Source organism: Kogia breviceps, chromosome 3 (assembly GCF_026419965.1).
Source record: "Kogia breviceps isolate mKogBre1 chromosome 3, mKogBre1 haplotype 1, whole genome shotgun sequence".
Lineage (NCBI taxonomy): Eukaryota > Metazoa > Chordata > Mammalia > Artiodactyla > Physeteridae > Kogia > Kogia breviceps.
In genome coordinates, this window is record NC_081312.1 from 185692936 (window position 1) to 185714264 (window position 21329).

Consider the following 21329-nt stretch of genomic DNA (forward strand, 5'->3'; position numbering starts at 1 on the left):
GTTTGAAAAAAAAAAAGATTCTTTAAAAAAAATTTCACGTTGTAGCACACTCAAATAATGATCATATGTAATTTCAAATAATATTTTTTTAGTATTCTACACTTATAAAATTGAAAAAGTAAATGGTCAAAACCAAGGATCTGTTCAAACAAGCAAGCTCTACATATGTTATAATATCAGTATATACAGTCATATTTCTAATACCTTAGGTTCTATGCATGTTGTTTATTGAAATGCTTGAGTGTTTATTTTTATGATGTTGGGGGTAGGAGTTTATTAATTAATTTACTGATTTTTGCTGTGTTGGGTCTTCGTTTCTGGGAGAGGGCTTTCTCCAGTTGCAGTGTGCGCGGGCCTCTCACTATCGTGGCCTCTCGTTGCGGAGCACAGGCTCCGGACGCGCAGGCTCCGTAGTTGTGGCTCACGGGCCTAGTTGCTCTGCGGCATGTGGGATCCTCCCAGACCAGGGCTCGAACCCGCGTCCCCTGCATTAGCAGGCAGACTCTCAACCACTGCGCTACCAGGGAGGCCCTTGAGTGTTTATTAAATCACCTCTGAACTACTTTTAATTTGGAGGCTATTTTTTAAACGGCATGCATTCGTTTAGCCAATATTGACCGAGCAGCGTATAACATGAACCAGGCCCTGAACTTCTACGTGCTGAGGACAAAGCAGTGAACAAAGCAAACAAAATCCTTGCCTTTACATTCTGTGCGGAAAGTCAGATCTACGGGATGGTCGCCGGTGGCAGGGCTCACAAGGAAAGAGCCGTGAAGGAGCAAGAAGAATGGGCACGGCAAGGATCCGCACTTTTACACGGAGCGGCTAAGGAAAGCCTAAGCTGCCGTTTCAGTAAAAATCCCCAGCTGACGAGGGAACGAGCCACAGGTAACAGGGAGAGAGATTTGCAGGCAGAGAGAAGAGCCGGGGCAAATCCTCTGAAGCAAGAACTTGCCTGCGCGTTCCCAGACGAGCAGAGAACCAGGGTGACTAGAGCCGAGTGCGGGAGGGCGAACAGGCGGTGAGGTCTCGGGATCAGCAGGCGCCTAGAGGAGGAGCCTGGCAGGCGATCCACCGCGTTTCTAGCTTTTCTTCTGTTTGAGATGAGCAGTCAGTGGAGGATTTTCAGCCAGGTGGTGACATAATATGACATATTTTAGCGTAAGTACTCTACGTGCTGTGTTAAGAACAGACTGAAGTCAACCACAGGCAGCAAGAGGCAGACCCGCTGGAGGCGGCTTCTGCAGTAATGCAGGCAAGACGTGAAGGGTACCTGGATCCGGGACGAAGCAGTGGAAATGGTGATCTGCGCCGGGATTCCGGATAGTTTTAAGGGCACGGACAACAGGCCGGGGACAGACATTTGGGGAATGATCGGACGTGCGATGAAAGAAAGCTAGGAATCGGAGATGGCGGCAAGGCTGACCGGAAAACCCACACTGCTACTTACTGAGACTCGGAAAGCTCAGGAGCACGCGGTGAGGGCGGAGACCGCGGGTCGGCTTTACCGCGGTACGTTCTGAGCCCCGAAAACGACTTCTGCTCATGAGCAAACAGATGCTCATCTAAAACCATGGGGCTGGGTGAGGTCACCAAGGGCATACGTGTCAAGAGAAAAGAGGTCCGAACTCCAAGTGCTGATGCATTCCCAGTTTAGAGGTTGGAGAGGAGAGAAGGACCCAGCAAAGGAGACTGAAACAGAGGCCAGAGAGGTGAGCGCAGCACCTGGAAGCCTGATGAAGACGCGGTCAGCGCTGCTGCCAGGTTACGCGAGCTGAGGGCCGCGAAGCCCACCACGGGGGTGAGCGAGAAGGCCGGTTCTGAAGGGGCGACGGAGGCTATACGAGCTGAATTCCCACCGCGCGGGCAACTCTTTCAGGGAGCTTAGCTGCACATGAAGGGACCCTGGGCAGTGACTGAAGGCAATATTGCGAACAGGAATTATTTTTAAGGTGGGAGAAAAGAACAGCATTATTTGTATGTTGATGGAAAGTATCTAGTAGTGAAGGAAAAATGAACGATGCAGGAGACGGAAGTCAGGTGTTCGATTTAAAACATTTTAAGTCAGGAGAGGAAGAGCTGTTTTTATTAACGTCTTCTGGATTGTCAGACCCTTTAAGACTCTGATAAAGTCAACGAGTCTTCCTCCAGCAAAGATATACATCTAAGCTTCTGCTTTCATTTCAGAGCGACCCAGACTCACGGAAGCCAATCCACAGATCCCGGGGGAAGATCCTCTGAACTTAGAAAGTGTAATCACTTTGTTCCTTCAGTTAATTTCACAGATAAAATCTGAATAACATATGATAACAAGTAAAACCTAAGTAATTAATTGATGACAAGTAAAGTAAAATTATACTTACAGATAATCTAAAAATCAAGAATCCCTGTTGTTATGTCTGCTGACTTATTGAGCAATTCAAATACGACTTACCCATCAAGACCCAAAATGAATTCTACCACATCCATCATTTCTTCTGATACCATAGCCCCAAATTTTTTCCCCCTGGATTCACTGCTTCTTCAACACCATTCAATCAGTTAATCCTATAAAAATTTGCATCAGCTCACTATTTCTGTATGTTCTGAGTTTCCCAACTAGAGCACTAGTAACAAAGGCAGAAACACTTCTTGGCATCATCGCCTTCAGCTATAACACTGTTGTAAAACGTGATATATATTTCATAAGTATATGTTAAACAAACTAGTTAACTTCAGTGGCTTCTGAAAGTACTGGTCTGATTTCACTATGTCAATGTCGATTACAGGCAAAACTTTGAAGGAAAAAAAAAACCCATGAAATGAAATGGAGTGTTAATTTTAAAAACAGTACCATCTACTAAGTGATAGAGCCCAAAGCTGGGTAAAACTCTATTAACTGAAAATCGTGATCATGATTGCTTAGGTATTTTTTTCACTGACATGATAAACTGCCTTGATTTTAGTTCAAACTTTATGGTCTAGATACAGCAGTGAATCCTGATTGGTGTAACAGGGGTAAATGGCCACGTCTACTTGGGATTCCATTCTCAGTGCTATACCTATTAGTCCTCTTCCGGTAAAATCTCCCAAGGGCACACCCAGTCCCGGCAGCACTGTAAAGCAGGCCAAGCTCCTTGCTCACAATTCCTACCCACCCTTTGGCATCCCACGCTGTTGCAACCAGGCTCTCTCGTCCCGCGCTCTGACAACCAGCGTCTTTCCCACGGCTGCTGCCGGGCTCTGTGCTCAGGCTGCAGGTTTCACCTCATTCTCATCTTTCTTTCCTTTGCCCTCCCAAAATTTAATGAACATTTATTTCAGTCATGTTAAGTCTTGCCAAGTAAATAGGTTAATCATTTCACAGAAATAAACGCACTTTAAGGCGTGCTTATTGTGCTAACTAAAAAAAAAAAATTACGACAGAAACCTAATTTAAACTCCAAAATACACAAACAGCTCATGCAGCTCAACACCAAAAACCAACAACCCAATCCAAAAGTGGGCAGAAGATCTAAAAAGACAATTTTCCAATGAACAATACAGATGGCCAAAAGGCACATGAAAAGATGCTCAACATCACTGCTGATGTGATGAGAATTATTAGAGAAATGCAAACCAAAACTGCAATGAGGTATCACCTCACACCAGTTAGTTAGTCTACAAATAATAAGTGCTGGAGAGGGTACAGAGAAAAGGGAACCCTCCTGCACTGCTGGTGGGAATGTAAGTTGGTGCAGCCACTATGGAGAACAGTATGGAGGTTCCTTAAAAAACTAAAAATAGAGCTGCCATATGACCCAGCAATCCATCTCCTGGGCACATATCCAGAGAAAATCATACTTTGAAAAGATACATGAGCCCCAATGTTCATTGCAGCACTATGTACAATAGCCGGGACATGGAAGCAACCTAAATGTCCATCGACAGATGAATGGATAAAGAAGATGTGGCACATATATACAATGGAATACTACTCAGCCATAAAAAAGGATGAAATAATGCCATTTGTAGCAATATGGATGGACCTACAGATTATCAGACTAAGTGAAGTAAGTCAGACAAAGACAAATATCATATGATATCACTCATATGTGGAATCTAACTTTAAAAATGATATAAATGAACTTATTTACAAAACAGAAATAGACTCACAGATTTCAAAAACAAACTTATGGTTACCAAAGGGGAAACATGATGGGGAGGGATAAATTAGGAGTTTGGGATTAACATACACACACTACTATACATAAACCAGATAAGCAACAAGGACCTACTGTATAGCACAGGGAGCTCTACTCAATATCTTATAATAACCTATAATGGAAGAGAATGTAAAAAAAAGAATATATATATGTATGTATAACTGAATCACCTTGCTGTACACCTGAAACTAATACAACATTGTAAATCAACTATATTCAATAAAAATTTAAAAAATCCTAACACACACACACACACACACACACACACACACACACACAGCATGAAGGCATTACAATGCCTTTCATATCACATATATAAGAAAGGGTAAGTCTGCTTGCATATGAAATTAGCACTATTTCAGGGGGGGAGTTTTATAAGATGTGACAAAATCACTCCTACAAACACTTAGAAAGATTATTTGATGAGATATAGAAGTGAAGAAAGACAAGATTTACAACATTCCCTATGCAGAAGAGCTCCTTGTTACCACACTGTTATGAATGAATGTAAAGTCACGCATTCATTCAGTTAATCAACCGGCATTTTGTTGTGTAAAGCAGACCTGTCCACAGTACCTCACACAGACTGGATACTGAATGAATTATCCCCCTCTATCACTAAAACTCAAACAACGATCCATTCCCCTCAAGTGTTAGGGCTTAATAAAAGGACCACCATCCATTTCTGCCCAAGTCAGAAACCCATGAGCTACCCTTGGTGTCTCTGTATTCTTCATCTCCTCATCTAATTAAGCCCCATGGCCTATAAATTCTGACTCTTAAATCTCTAAGACGCCCACTTCTCCTCACCCTCACTGTCACCACACTAGTGCAAACCCAAACTGACTGGGAAGCTTACAACGTCACATGTTTCTATCCTTCGTAGGGCAGATGTGGCAGTCTCAGAAAAGCGCCGGTCCTGTGGTACATCCGTAATCCCTGTGACGGAACGTTACAGGGCCGTGAGAATGACCAGCACCTACGCTCAACAGCATGGATGACTCTTGTAATCGTAATGCTGTGTCTGGCTTCCTTCTTTGAAATGAGTGCAGAGGGGATGCTCCCGTTTCTATAACATAAGAAGAAGAAGGTGGGGGGCTTCCCTGGTGGCACAGTGGTGAAGAATCCGCCTGCCAATGCAGGGGACACGGGTTCGAGCCCTGGTCCGGGAGGATCCCACGTGCCGCGGAGCAACTAAGCCCGTGCGCCACAACTCCTGAGCCTCTGCTCTAGAACCCACGAGCCACAAGTACTGAGCCCGCGAGCCACAACTACTGAAGCCTGCGTGCCTAGAACCCGTGCTCCGCAACAAGAGAAGCCACCGCAACGAGAAGCCCGTGTACCGCAAGGAAGAGCCCCCGCTCACCGCAACTAGAGAAAAGCCTGTGCACAGCAACGAAGACCCGATGCAGCCAAAAATAAATAAATAGAAAAAAAAAAATACTTTAAAGAAGATTGGCCAGAGGTCTCCTTGGGGGACATGAGCGGGGGCAGCCCTGACCAGAAAGGAAAGGTGAGACGGGACTTGTTTCTTCACCTGGGCAATGGTCACCTACGTGTATCAGTTTGTGACGATTCATGGATCTATATACTTAGGATAGGCTCACTCTTCTAGATGTGTATTAGGCTTTAATTAAAAGTTTTAGAAAAAAAATACTAACATGATGTTCAATGTCTTCCGGCTGCTCTTAGCTAAAGCCCCAAATCTAATATCTAATACCTAATAATGACCTGAAATATATTTCACCTTCCCCTCTCTCTGTAAGTCTCTGTCTTAAATGTGTTGGCTCTGTCTTCCTTCATGGCTTTCACATATGCTTATTCTGCCTTCCCATTTTGTTTGACTAACTCCTAATCATGCTCAGCTTCAGCTACAATTTCATCTTTGCCGGTAAGTCTTCTCTGACCCGAGATGCACTGCTTCCCTCTGTACGGCTCCACCACAAATCTGTAGGAGACTGTAAATTCTCTGAGGGCAGGGAATGTGTTTTATTTCCCACTCCATTCAATTAGTTCGTTATATATGTGATAACAGGTTGAATACGTTTATTTAGTTCCCATACAAGAACGTGGTAGGTAGTGGTGGCAAAGTTTCAGTCCATGAACTGCAGTATAAACAGTGAAATTGCTAAAGGAGTTTTCGATACAGGAACTTAAATGAATTAAGAGTTAAATGCTAAATTGTTTATACACAGCAAAGATGTAAGCCGTGCACGTGGGCACACAGAGAGAAGCCACTTTTAATACAGTTCTTAAGTTTATTCACAATTTCTTTTTTAAATACAATCCATGGTAATAAACTTCTGGAATAGAATTGATCATAAATAAGCTTTTACTGTCTGCATTCAGATGCTGATTATTTTTAACCTGCTATGAAAACCAAGACTCCACCACTGAGCGAACTGACTGAGTAGGTCAATTGTTTCAGTTTCTTTGAATGCAAAGAGAATATTTAATATCTATCTCAACTTTAAAAAACCCTATAAATATTTGCAAATGTTCCTAAGAAGAATCTGAGCTTTTCTACTTTAAACACAAAATGATTTGTTGGATGAAAAGTAAAAATTTAACTCCTTATTTGTTATAATTACCCATGGCAAGTAACATAGGTGGCCTACTGATTCACAAACTGTTCTTTCTGGGAAAAAACACATTCTGGCTCTCTGAAAAGGTTACTGGCTATAAAGGCCGAGAGCATAAGTGATAATCGCCTTGAGTGCTAACGCCCAAAGGAGAGAACAAAACAAAACAAAACAAAACGGTCATTTTGGAAATCAATGCCACTTTCTATAATGAGCTTTATGCTACAAATTTTAGAATCTTTAAGTATAATTAAATTTAAATAAAAAATACAGGTACTAGCCTAAGTTGTCTTCCTTTTTTCTATTCCTTTTGGGAAATAATTGCTTTCTGTGTACCATCCCTCAAGTTTCTTTTTATTCTAATATTCAGTTCATTAAAATTCATTAACTTCATTAAATCTTGAATTAGGCAGACTTTACTGGCCGGTCCCAGTAAAAGAAAAAGAAAATGATACTTCCTTTATTTTGAGAAAGAAGTATTAGTTTCCTTAATTAATACAGGCCTTACTTATCATTTCCAAAGTACTACTGTAATATTTTTAAATCTTATTGGAGTATGGTTGATTTACAATGTCGTGCTAGTTAAAAGCATCTTACAATAAAAAGAATAACCTTAAAATACTCTATCACTGAACCACAACTTGAAGCATACACAGTCTGCTACAGAATGTCTTTAACCAGGGTTCAGAACCAGAAGGGGGTACCAACAATGCAAAGTGTGATGTTTCTTAAGGCAATTAACTGGTTTTTAAAAATAATCTGAAAATAACATTCTTTTTTTTTTTTTGAGTTTTAACCCTTTTTGAAAGGAGGATTTGAAAAGAGAAAAATAGGATTTAAATGATAGATTAATTCATTTTTTCTTTACTCGATCTTCAGGAATCTACCACACAGCCTCATAGGTACTTTACTGAGGAGTCGTTTTCACATGACGACGGGTACAGACTGCAGTCAAAGAGGGGAACAGAAGGAACTATTGGCCAGCTAAATGCTCCCATTTAGGCTGGCATTTCTCAAGTTTAATTAATTCAAGTTAAAGCTTTTTCCTTCTAAAAATAAGTACAGTGTTTCTTAGAAATAAACTTTAGTTTTTATGCGTATTAAGTTTCAAATGAATGAAGCCAAGTAATATATTTTTTGAACCCCAGTTTATCAGTGAAGTGATAATGTTAGTCCAGATCAGTGTTTGTTAACCAAATTTTTTGTTACAAAAACCCTTCAAGAATATGATGAAAAATACGGACATTCTTCCCAGCAAAAAACACATACATACAAAATTTGATTATAATTTCAGGGTGTTCACAGCCTCTCTGAAGCTCATCCAAATACCACTTGGTAAAAAGGGAGCTAGGTTGTATTTAAGGTATTTTGTAGCTTGAAATTTTGGTTTCAGAAATAAGGTTAAAGTCTTTAAACAAAAGAATGTCAGTCTTGAGAATGTGAAAACCCAAATACAATTCATTAATTTACTCACTGCTGTTAAAGATATTAGCTTGGAAAGGCTGAACGCCTTATCTATATATAGATGCAGGTGCTAATTTGACAAAATAATTCATACTTTAGACATTAGAAGCTAGGTGAAGTAAGAGTCTTATGTAAAGCTAGGGTATTTCTAGACATGGAAATGTGTGACATTCACAGCTTTCAAATGACAGTAAGCTGTCTCCTTCCAACCCTCCCCATCACCACGTTCAACTCCTTCTTAGAGCGAGGAAGAAAAATATTACATAACATAGGCTATATTTGAGATCTTTTAGGTGACTGATTTGAGGGAAAGGGAATACACTTTCAGATCCTTAAATTTCTTATTTAAAAATAATTATTGGATCACTGCCAGAAAAAAAAGAAGAAAACTTACCTGTAATTCTTGTTCTCTGAAGGAAATGCAGTAATTTTAAACACATCCACACTCTTGGGTACATTCTCCTAAGCGTGAATGGATTTGGAATGCGCCATGGCTTACACCCAACTGCTAAAGTGCCAGACTGCACTGGCAGTGGCTCTCTCTGCCTGGCTGGGAATGAAGTGGAGATGTCACCTAGTCACTCACCCTGGGAAGCAGGTGCCCCCCACAGAGGGAGTGTGGAGCTCGTGTAATTACTGTCCTCAGAGAACACGAATTATGAATGGTCTCTTCTCCACAGCTTAAGGGGGATGGAGCCGCCAGAGAGGTTGTTACATGCTTCAAAAATGGCACTAAAATATGAACACTAAAAATTGGTGAAGAGTAAGAACGGGAAGCTGTTCCTATGTGAAAGCAGCCCTGAGGGGGAGCGAATGAAAGCGGTATAAGAGCTGACTGGTTTTGACCAGGTTGGGATCTACTGGTCAGCTCCAGAGCAGAGCATCACAGGGGCTTAAAGACTTTCACCTTGGCATTTAGCAACCTAGACTTTTGTGTTAATGCTTGCCAACTTTAGAGTTACGTGACAGCTGCAGTGGAAACCAATGGTAATAAAGTAACTCAAAACAGCCAGGACCCTGAAAACTGCTGAGATTATCACCCAGGGTGAATTGTTTTTCATACGGTCTGATACTAGTAATGTGCTGCTAGACAAGTTCCCTTTTATAAACTCAAGCAACTAATCATTCAATTTATAAAATTTAATAAACCTTACAGCTTAATGTGATACTTTAGATTTTAAATGTTTAACTATATAAGGACTGAGTCCCTGTCATATACGCCCCTCTTTTGTCTCTTAAACATCTTAGAGAATTAGGAAGAAAAGGGCTACAAATAGTTCCGGGTTGCATACTGATTTTTGGAGGGCTGTAAAACTTCTCCACAGAGGAAAAGATTCTCTATCCTCTAGTCCTGCACGTTTGTAGGCAGCCTGATGTCTTCCACTCAGTGAAACCAGGGTAGGATTGCCAGATAAAATACATGACACCCACTTAAATGTGCATTTCAGATAAATATTTTTTTCTTAGTATATACTAAATATAGCATGGGACATAATTACACTAAATTATTTTTTATTAATCTGAAATTCAAATTATGCTGGGCATCCTGAATTTTTTTTTCCCCTGTCTTCTGCTAAATCTGGACACTCTTAACCCAGGGGAGCTCACAGGGTAACCACGGACATCAGCATGGATGAAGCTAGAATGGGCCCTCCACTCTCAGTCTAGATCTGTACCAATACGGTGGCCACAAGCCACGTGTGGCTATGGAGCACTCGAACTGTGGCTAGTCCAACATGAAATGTTCTGTAACTGTAAAATTCACACCAGATTTTGAACGCTTAGTATTGAAAAAGGTAAAACATCTCATAAATTTCTGTACTAATTATATGTTGAAATATTTTAGATGTATTAGATTAAATAAAATATAATTAAAAGTAATTTTGCCTGTTTCTTTTTACTTGTTTCATGTGGCTACAAAGAAAAAAGAAACCCTTAAAATTACACATGTAGCTTGTATTTGTGGCTTGCATTACATTTTTACTGGATACTGCTGGGCTGCATGGCTCCAAGGAGACGACTGGTCTAGAACTTCCTTGCTGTTCTTTCTCTAAAAAAAATCAATATTGGTAAACATAGGGCTGCCTCTCTCACTTCTGTCCTGCTCTTAGAGTAGGTAGGGAACATGATTATACCAAGGAAACAAAACTTCTAGCAGGGGCTGTTCCCATGGATTGGCTATTATGCTTTAAAAACAAAAACAAAACATGGCATCCAAATACTAGGGAGAGACAAATCAGAAACTTGGTCTTTGATAAGGCCTATGTAAGTCAAAAGAAGAGATAAGCCCTCGTATGTGCGTGCCATGTATGATTAAGTATGTGCAGGTAGGTATAAAAATAAAATCTCCTGGATCTCAGGTCCAGTGGAAGAATCTCTCAGCACTCTCATGTTGGGTTTCCACTCCTACGTATTATCAGAATCATAGAACAATCATTTATTTTGTTGTCTAATACAAATTAAGATGATATAGTTATTAATAAGAATTATTGGGAAAAGATCTTATTTATGATGCTCTAGATACTGAAGGGAAGACCCAAAGGTCCCCATTTTTTATATTCATGCTATGTAAATGATGTGATATTACACCACTGGTTCTAGAACGATGAAATAAATTTTTCTATTTAAAAAAGTGTGTTGCCAATACTATAGTAAGATAAAGCTCATTTTAAGAAAGATGGGATGGGGGAGGGGGCCTTTTTAGATTAAAGAAGTTTCAGTTATCAAAAAGCTTTAGCTTAGGTAAGAAATAATAATCTGTTTACTTTTATACCCCACCTTACATTTTCAGGAGGTTTGACTTTCAATTCAAATTTTTTTCTCAACTGGCCCAGAGAGTTAATACATTTGTCTATTCTGTTCCATGCTGTTATAAAGGTTAAAAATATTCAACATGCTCTCACAAATTAAAAATTCCAAGAAAATTATATAGAGAGATTATTTCCAAATACTTCGTAATCTACATTTTTCACTAATATAACCTATATCATATCCACTTTGGAGACTGAAATCTTTTAAAGTTGCCTGCAGTTATAATAAGCAAGACTGGTTCCAACTCCTCAACTGTATAATATACAAAAAAACTGGTTCTCAAGGTTTTTTCATAAAAGGTCTCAGTGGTATTTTTACTCATTCTAACAGCAAACACAAGTGTACTTTTCCTTCTTAATATCTTTTATTATACAAATATAGGAAAAACAACTGCTTTGAAAAGAAAGTAAAATTATCGTAAACCAAAGATAGGGTTACCAGACAAAAATCAGATTTCTCCCAAGTTTAACAGTTCATAAAAATTTCGCATCTTTTAAAGTTTCCAAGATCACTTTAAGAGTTTTAATAAAAGATGAATAAAATTGGATATGGACGGACTTAATTTCTTCATCAGCACTTTAAGTCTTCACTGACAATACAAGTCTCCTGGTGATTATAATCTGAAATGTTCCATAGACATTTGGTCTCCTGGTGGTCAATCAGGATCCGACATAAATTTTATGACCATATACCTATTAAAGATTAAGAAGACGTTTGCCTTCATACTTTCTGAAGCTTAACAGAGATTTAATAATGGTTTGAGGGACTTTCTCTGAAGTAAAGGTAAGCTTCAAGAAGAGCATGAAAAGCAATTCTTCAAAGCTGGTTATATCAATTTAAGCTATTAAGTCACCAGACTGCTTAAATGCTGTCCTTGTGTCAAAATTCTTGAATGCAAATCTTAATATGTCCAAGAAAAGTTTCTGATGAAGGATCAACTGTGGTAGTTATTAAACTGATTTACATGCAGACTGAAGTGGAAGACAAGTTTTACTATAACTGGAATTTTTAAAAAGCAAAACAAAAAAACACCCGCACATCTCTAGGACATGTGGACTTCTCAACAAGGAGAAGCATCTCTTCCTGATGGGTGTGGGTGTCCCGCCCACAGGTTCTGCCTATGCGCTCTTCTACGAGGGAAGCAATGGTCTCCAAGCCACCATGGAGCATTCCAAACCCAGTCCCGCACGGAGCCTGGCCCTGAGCGTGCACTTGCTACTCGGAGCTTACCTTTAGAGAACAAGGAGGCTGACAGAAAGGGACCAAGGGCTCACCGCCCACACCTCCAAGAACACTGAAAAAGACCCGCAGCGCTCTCCTGGTGCAGGAGGGACCTCTTTTTAGTCTTCTGGTGATGGAAGTTTAAGATTTTCCTGAAGAGGAGAGAAGAGTCAAATATTACACTGAGACCATGCCATGTGGTTCAGGTTTACGTATCTAGAATACAAATGGTAGGCTCTGAAGAAATAAATTAGATACAATCATGAGTCTTCCTAAAGCCATATTGTCTTCTTTCACACAAAGTATCTTCCCTAAAGAATACTGCCTGTTTCAAACATTCCTCTTTAAACTCCAAACCTTAAGTGACTACTTCAACTTCTACCTCTGCACTGAACTAACAGTTGGAAGTTGAGAAAAATACAGAAAAACTCTGGGTTGCCAAATGATTATAGTTGTAAATGCCACTAAAAAAAAATCAGGAAAGCTAAACTCACTGAAAAGCAATGAGTTAAAAAGAGCAAACAGCAATTTTGTCCTGCCTCTATCTCTCTTTAACGACATGCATTTCCTAACAATTCACAGAAAAGTAGGTATAGCCCTTTGAGTTAAATGCCACATAATCATGTATGAAGCAATCTACTAAGTGTGAGCTCCGGGGGGAAAAGCATGTTGGGTGCGCTTTCTTCTTACACAGATTATCTGCAGAGCCTTAAACAGCTCCTGGCACATACTAAGCACTAAAAAGAATCTGAGAAGTAGAAAGAGTATTAACCAATTAGTCAATATTCTCAAGGTCGAAACTTATACAGAATGAAACACTTAGAAGCCTACAAATGTTCCAAGGAATTTGAACACGTTACTTAAAAATACTAACAATATCAACCCCTAATCACACATCAAGTAACTTGAGAATATAACGTTTTAAAAATGCTATACCTTAAAATGTTTATGAGACAATGCTATAAATATATTATTTCAACCCAAATTCCTGAAAAGGAATGGAATACCTTGTTAAGGTCAGGAAATCACACACTGTACCTTCAAAATATATAACTAAATGTCAAACATAAGAATATTAATATAGAGAAAAGGAAACATGCCTTTTTAATACTTTAGTATTAATTATTTTTCATCCTCTTAAGAGTAGGGTCTACATAAAGCAAGTGATAATACCGTTATCTATATGCATAATTATGCTTAAGTAAATCATTACCGTAATTTAAAAACTGAAATCAGAAGATGCCATTCTATCAGTATGATTTTCATATGTATTTTAAGTAAATACGTACATTTTCTTCAATCTCAAAAAAGAAAATTTAAACAGGAAGTGCTGAATACTATTTGTTTATTTGCTTTCCTATAACTTACAGACTAGTACTAAGAACAGAGATTGATTTCTGAAAGAAATCAAAGAAATCAAGTTTTAACGACTCTTTCCAAATTTGATAAATTAGGGAGAAAAAGAAGAAATGCTGAAATCAATAACAGATACAACAATCCTATTGATAAAGGAACAACATGTATATGTTTTTTAAGTACAAAATGCAAGGCCACTAGAAGAACAAACTATTACAAAATACTTGATTTCATTTGACCCCAAATTCCACAAATGTAGAACCAGTCCTCAAAACACATGGGACGGTGCACATGGGCATCTCATCTTCGAGCACAGGCAACCATTTAATGTACGGCCAAAACCACAGTCACAGAAGACAGGCAGGAAATCTAGGGTCGATGCTGACCCCGTATCAGTAAGACAATGTTTTAGCTGACAGATTATGCCTTAATTATAGTAGTAAAGAGCTTTTCGTATTTCACAAAGAATTCAATTTAATATCTCATATCAGGGAATCAGGATTAAATGTGAAAATAAGGAAGAAATTTTAGAACAAAACTTTAGAAGCTCACTTAATTTAGAACAATATTCCTACTTAGGCACCTTGAAAAACCTCTGAAACTAACTTTGGAGGAGAGGGGTGAAAACAGCTACGAAGAACTAAGTGTAATCTGTCAAAAAGAGCTTAAAAGGGGTAAAGGAAAATACAAAGTTGGAAATTTTGCTGAAAGAAAAAGATTCCGCTACCTGGTTGAATCCGCAGGCCCAGGAGGGTAAAAAGAGGAAATCAGTTCCCCAGACAGAGGCACTGCCTAGGATCTCCTTTAAAATCCTGGTTCCCACTAGTGGGTAATGGATCTTTTGCCTCATTTCCACTGGCAGGAGGGATGAAGTCTAAGCTGACCACATACAGAGATTTAGTGTTCAATTCTGATTTCACTTGCACGTAGAGATTATTAAGCTACAGTAACAAGTGATTAAGTTTCTTGCACAATCGCCCTAAGCAATCTGCTTTCTCTTTTTCACCCTGACCAGCGTTTCACATAGTGGAGAACGGTTTCTGGACCCATGCTCACGGCCTACTGTGCACAGTTATTACTCAGCTCGGACCACATGGGGCTTTCCAGGCAGCTTCCTCCAATGAGATAAAACAGGTGATGTGCTTGGATGACACAGAAGCATGACACTGCTGTGAAAGGTTCTAGGCAAGTACTGAAACTGAGAGGACGCAGTTAGTCGTGGACAGTATAGCCATCACTAATCCACTGCCCACACTTCACAGAATGCTGATCTGGGTTAGAAAACAGTGTCTTCTCGAGGCTTTCCCAGTGGCGCAGTGGTTGAGAGTCTGCCTGCCGATGCAGGGGACGCGGGTCCGTGCCCTGGTCCGGGAGGATCCCACGTGCTGTGGAGTGGCTGGGCCCGTGAGCCGTGGCCGCTGAGCCTGCATGTCCGGAGCCTGTGCTCCGCAACAGGAGAGGCCACAACAGTGAGAGGCCCACGTAGCACAAAAAAAAAAAAAAAAAAAAAAAAAAAAAGTAGTGTCTTCTGATACTATCCCTTATACTTTTTTACTGGCTCGAATTTCCAGTTCTCACTCATTCGTGCCCTTCGAAATCGACTGATCAGTTATAAAGGGCTGGTTCCAGTACATCCCTCCCATCAGTTCCCTCTGCAGCACTTACAACAGAATGTTCTGCAGTGGTTGATGTTCTGTATCCGCTGTCCAAACGGAAGCATTAGCCACGTGTGGCTACCTGAAATGTACCAGTGTGACCGAGTGACTGAATTTTTAATTTTACTTAATTTAAATTAATTTGTATTTAAACTGCCACATCGGGCTGGTGGCTACCATACTGAACAGCACAGTGCGGAGTGCTGCATTATTTTCACTTATCTTCTAATTAGCATTTAAAAAAAATCACCCATTTCCTTCAAACCTAGCACAAATATTTTAACTGTGGATATCACTTTCCATATGTACATATAGGTATATAACACACTTGTAATCATGGCATATAAACTTACTAGTTTATTTTCACTTACACCTAACATTTCTCCACATTTCTAGAACTGCAATGCCCAGTAATGTGGCCACTAGCCCCACATGAGTATTTAAATTTAAATGTTGTTAAATAAAATTAAAAATTCAGTGCCTCAGGTGCCCCAGCTACACTTCAAGTACTCAGTAGCCATGTGTAGCTAACAGCTATGATATTAGAGCAAATGACAGGATATTTTCATCCACACAAAAAGTTCTACTGGACAGTCATTCTAGAGTGTTCAAAACTAACCATTTAAAGATAACATATTTACACTGATGTTCTATAATTAGCCTCTAAATTGGGTACCCTTCTCTATATATAATTAGCACAATATGTATTTCCTAAATTCCTCCTAGTGAATTATCTAAACATTACTGTGACTCTGAGCAAATATGCCTGTTATCACTTCCCAGAAGAGTTTGGTATCACTGCTTATCTTGCCAAGATTAGATTTCTCTTAAGAAAGTTAGCCCCTTTAATACAATGAAAAACCTGTATCTCTAAGTCATAATTTGCTCAAATTTACTGCTCAACTTACCAAAGTTTTTTGGTAAGTGCATGGGTAAATATTTCCCCTATTTCCTTATTACTCATATTTATTTATTTTCATATTCTTCATCTGTCATACTTTTTCTCATACATTAGAATCTTGAAGTCTAAATTTGCATATTCTGCAATAATATAAAACTGCCACAGCTATTATCACTTCCTTTGTAACTTCTGATTTAGATATTTCCACAATCTTCAGTGATCCTTTGAATTACAATATTTTAGTCTGACAAACATTTTTAATATTCAGGTGTATCTTTACCTTGCTGAGTTCTACTAATGCTTCAAATATGAGATGTAAAAGCATTTTCTATGCTACGTTTTAAAAAATTCCTACGGTGGTATGAAATATGGATGAAAGTCTTTTTTTTGTCTTATCACTTCTGCTGCTATACCACTATCTAATACCGGTGAATGAATATCGTTTAAGTGGCCTCTCCTATAGGGAAGAATATTAAGCTGTTGTAAGTAGATGAGACTAATTTTGGACTCCTCATAACACTCCAGTAATCCATGTTTTACAAGACAGGAAAAAAAGTTTACTTTTCAGAATTCGTCTTAAGAAGGCAATTGTATTAATTTAGTAAAGTGTGTGAATAGAAGTGGGGTGAGGGTGTCGATGGTGATGTTTTGCTCAAAGACTAAGAAAAAATTTGCTGATTATAGCACCTACTCAGTTTCTAAACCGACAAAATGCTAAATTTTTAAAAACTAGTAGAAGCGGCTGATTTCATACCTGTATTGACACTGGCAAAAAAACAGGGTGGCCAGAGAAGCCAGAAACAGGAGGCCGTTAAGTGAGGGACAGGGATTTGCATAAGTTATAGGATGAAGGGTATTTCTCTTAACTCTCACTGACCAGGAAGTCAGGGGTTCAAGGAAAATTTCTGTTGAAATCTCCAAGGAGCAGAAAAGTCTCCTCTACTATCTGGGTTACCCATCTATTCCCGCATCATTAGCACTGTTGCTGCTTTAGAAAAGTTTCTGGTATGTAGTAGGGTGAGACTTCCCCTCAGTGTAGAATCACTATAAAATAAATCACTAGAAATTTTCAAAGTTAGAAGTAAACTTAGAAATCCATAAATTGCATATAGTCAAATAATTTGCCAATATTCTCAAGATTCAGAAACAGTTTCTCTTCATTTATTTGAATCTTATAATGTTCTCAAATGTTTTAATAATTTCTTTCTAAAGACCTAACATCTTTCTCAAATTTATTGTTAAGTATTATACTTTGTTACAGTTCTGAGTGGGGTCTCTCTCCATTATTTTTTCAGCTGGTATAAAGATATAGTATATCCAGAACTTTATTTCTATCATTTCTAAAAATGGCTCTAAAGCTGACTGCCATAGATTTTCTTAATCATATCATCTAAAAATGAAATATTTGTTTTATTTTTTATCTTGTTCATTAACAGTATTAAATAAAAATGGAGTTAGTGGTGGTTGCTGAATAAATAATAAAAATGGTAATTGTTTTGCTCCTGAATTTATGTTTATTAATCTAGCAATATTAAATCATCCCCTATATGCTACCCACCTATATGCTACTACTCTGCTCCGTGATACTGTTCAGCTTGCTGACTTAATGAAGCATCTTATTCCTTAAAGTTCAACTCTTCACTCATTACTGAGTGGAAAGCAATATATTTAACCAAGTAGAACTTAGGAGAAAAGGTTCCCAACTCCTAAATGATCAACATTGTATATGCTGACTATATAAAGTTGTTCTAATACTGACAACGTTCATGACAATCAAATAAGAAATATCTTTATTCTATAAAAATCCTATAATTACACGGGCACTTCAGTGTTGTGTGCTCTTCATACCTGAAGTTACTCTTGGATAGTAAACTAGGTATTTAAGAGATGGTATTGAAAGAAGCAGGTTTCTTTCTAGGATGAAATACTTCAGGGAAATGAAAAAGCCACAGTTTATGAGGGAAATTTCTTCTCTATAGAAATTGCAGTAATAAATATGTTATTTATTACTTTCAGTAATAAATGTAGATGGGGTAGCAGATTAAAATATTATCTTGCAAACCCTGATGACAGAATTGATTCAAAAATAATCAGCAGTGGATGAAACCACAGAGGACAGGGGGAAAGTCTCCCTGGAGAGACTGGACAGTTAGCAACGACCAGTGCTAGCGGCGCAAAGAGTGCGACGGGCAGGCATCACACATTACGTGGCGTGGCCCAGCGCGAAGGCACAGCCTCGCGTTCGAAGCACTCCTGCCCAGCCCACCGCAGCTCCCAAATCGAAGTGGAACCTGGATCCAACTGGGCCTTTTGTGCTAACTTCTAATTTGCGGGAAATTTAGAGGTCAACGGAATAAACAACTGGGAAGTCACCAAAAAAATCCAGAATGGGGGCTCTTCTATGGGACAGCTTACTCAGCTTCTTTAATAAGTCATGAACAGGAAGGAAAGAAAGATGAAGAGAAGAAGGGAAGCAGGGAGGCAAGTAGGTCGTGGGGAAGAAGAGACGTTTCGAACTATGCAGCAGTGCGAACAACCCAACACTACATGGATTCTGTTTGGATTCTGAACAAACAACCCAAATGTGACATGACAACTTTGAATCAAAAGCAGGGGGGACCGAATAGGGAGATGTTACCAGGTGATAAATAAGTTTTGTTAATTGTGTTTGATGTGATAGAGGTATTATGGTTATATTTTAAAAGTCTTTCTCTCCCTACAGCAGAGCACAGAGAACTAGATTCAGTATCCTGTGATAAACCGTAATGGAAAAGAATATGAGAAAGAATGTGTGTATATACATATATATGTAACTGAGTCACTTTGCGGTACAGCAGAAATGAACACAACATTGTACATCAACTGGACTTCACTAAAATACATCTTTTAGAGTCTTTTTTAAAAAGAGATGACTGCTGAAGGAGGCAGGAATAAGAAGACTTGAGGTCTGGGATCTGCTTTAAAACAGTTGAGAAAACAGGAAGTAGATGAAGCAACTGTGGCAAAAATTTGCTAACTGTTAAATCTGGGCCACAGATAGAGGGAGTTTATTACACCAGTCTCTCTTCCTTTACATGCTTGAAATTTTTCATAATTAAAACAACTCAGGCCCCCAGAACATCATCTATTAAGCCAAACACGGTGTGAGTAAAAATAGAATTATTATCTACTACCCTGCCAGCCGTCAAACCTTCTCACCCTGTACAAAGCAAGGGTGCAAAAGATATGACAGACTGCCCTGTGGTTGGCATGGATGTGCCCACATTGTAAAAGATTCATTTAAAAGTTAAATTTGACTTGCATATATTGTTACCGTGTGTATGTGTATCTGTAGAGAAAAAGTTGTAAATTCTAGTCCAACAATACTTTAGGAGACAAAATATCAGAGAAACAAAATAATTTGTACCCTCAAAACAAAGAAAAGATACTATGGTTTGTAGGGTACACTGAACCAATCAATGCAAAGTAAATCATTTTGATATCTTACCTCTTTCATATCTCAATAAACTCCTGCTGCCTTCTGAGTTTAATAGTACATATTACTTAGGTCTGTATTTTCAAAAACTATCCCCTGATTCAAATGCCCCCCCCTTTAACCAACTGATATTCTCTTCTCTGAATGAGGCTGATTGGTCTCACCTAAGTGACAGGAGGTTGTGTGTTACAGCCTCACTTTGCTAAGTTTAAAATAGCATAATATTTTACTCACAGCAGGTACTCAGGTATTCAAGTGAAAGACAGATATAAGTTTAACACCCACACAGATATCTGGATTTATATGCTCCTCTTAAACATTTAAATGACTCTCTAAGGGTAAAGTATGTGGCAGAGATCCCCTGAAACCTGCCCCTCATATGTTCCACCACAGAACCTCAGTCATCATTTATCTGTCCCCACATAAAAAGTATTCTACAGCATAAGAGAGAATTATCTACTTATCTTGTTTTCACAGCAATTAGAGACTTTTAAAAAAGTTTTTGGCTGTACTTTTACTATTAATGATTGCTTAGTGATGGATAAGACTTTTTTCCACTTGATACCAACATAAGCAAATCCTCCAAAAAAAGTTTTCTTTGTTAATTTTATATTCTTATAAACTTCAGTCTTCTTTCATATGATTGTGTGTTAATAGTTCCTCCAGATAACTTGTAAATTTAAGTACTATCTTTGTCCAAAAAATGTTTGCATTTAATGCCCTTGTAAGATTTTAACATTTTAAATGTAGTAGCTGACAATATAGGGATTCTTAAATCGTCTATTAAACTCAGTAAAAGGCAGCTACTTTAACTCTTTGATTTTTTTAATATGAAGAATTATTCTAATTATGACTACAGTCGCATCTAGAAGTTCACTAGGTGTACCAACCAACTTCCTAGGTTCACTTGGCCCGGAGCCATCGGAGCGCAGAAGCCTGCCACACTACAGCAGAGCTGGGCGATACCGGGGCCTTCAGTTAGCAGCTCCAAGCCACTCCACTCTCCTTTAGTAGGAGTAGGTGGTCTTTTATAGGACTCAGTGATATCATCTGGTAAAGCAAGTAAGTGCATATATATAAAGCATATATAGATCATGCTTGCTTATGTCTTTTCCCTTAAAATGCTATAGTCCACTTGAATTAGTAAATTACTCTGAAAACTCATGACACCATTTACACAACTATAAATGCCCTATATTGTTGCAAAGGGCAGATTTGGTAAGAACTTCTGTAACTATTTAAACCTGGTTTATAAAAAGTCCAGATGTGTAAAAAAATAATAATTTGGTACCTGTTTGAAACGTTTACTAGAAAAAAATTTTTAATCATGTAACAAGGAAATGAGCTTGAAATTAGGCAGACTACAGGAATTTTATATTTCCCTTGTGAAGTTATGGAACAGTACATAATTTATAGGGGAATATTTGAGAGGCCCTGAAATAGTATATGTAAAAATCAATAATGTATTTTTACTTGCAGGCACCATGTAAAATATTTCGTAGAACAGAATTCTTTACTCACTATATTTAAACATTACAAAACTTAATGGGGCTTCCCTGGTGGCGCAGTGGTTGAGAGTCCGCCTGCCGATGCAGGGGACGCGGGTTCGTGCCCCGGTCTGGGAAGATCCCACATGCCGCGGAGCCATGGCCGCGGAGCCAGGGCGTCCGGAGCCTGTGC

At 38.8% G+C, this 21329-nt stretch overlaps 1 protein-coding gene across 11 annotated transcripts in view; it reads right to left on the reverse strand.

Moving 5' to 3' along the window:
* Positions 1-21329, reverse strand: part of ZEB1 (zinc finger E-box binding homeobox 1) — a 203587-nt gene that overhangs the window by 135658 nt on the left and 46600 nt on the right. For 3 of the 11 annotated variants that reach the window (XM_067030540.1, XM_067030539.1, XM_067030538.1), the window contains one exon: positions 12272-12414. The exons of the other annotated variants lie outside the window; for them this stretch is intronic. The gene's annotated coding sequence lies outside the window, so the exon portion shown is untranslated. The remainder of the gene's footprint in view (positions 1-12271; positions 12415-21329) is intronic. 11 annotated transcript variants of the gene reach the window in all.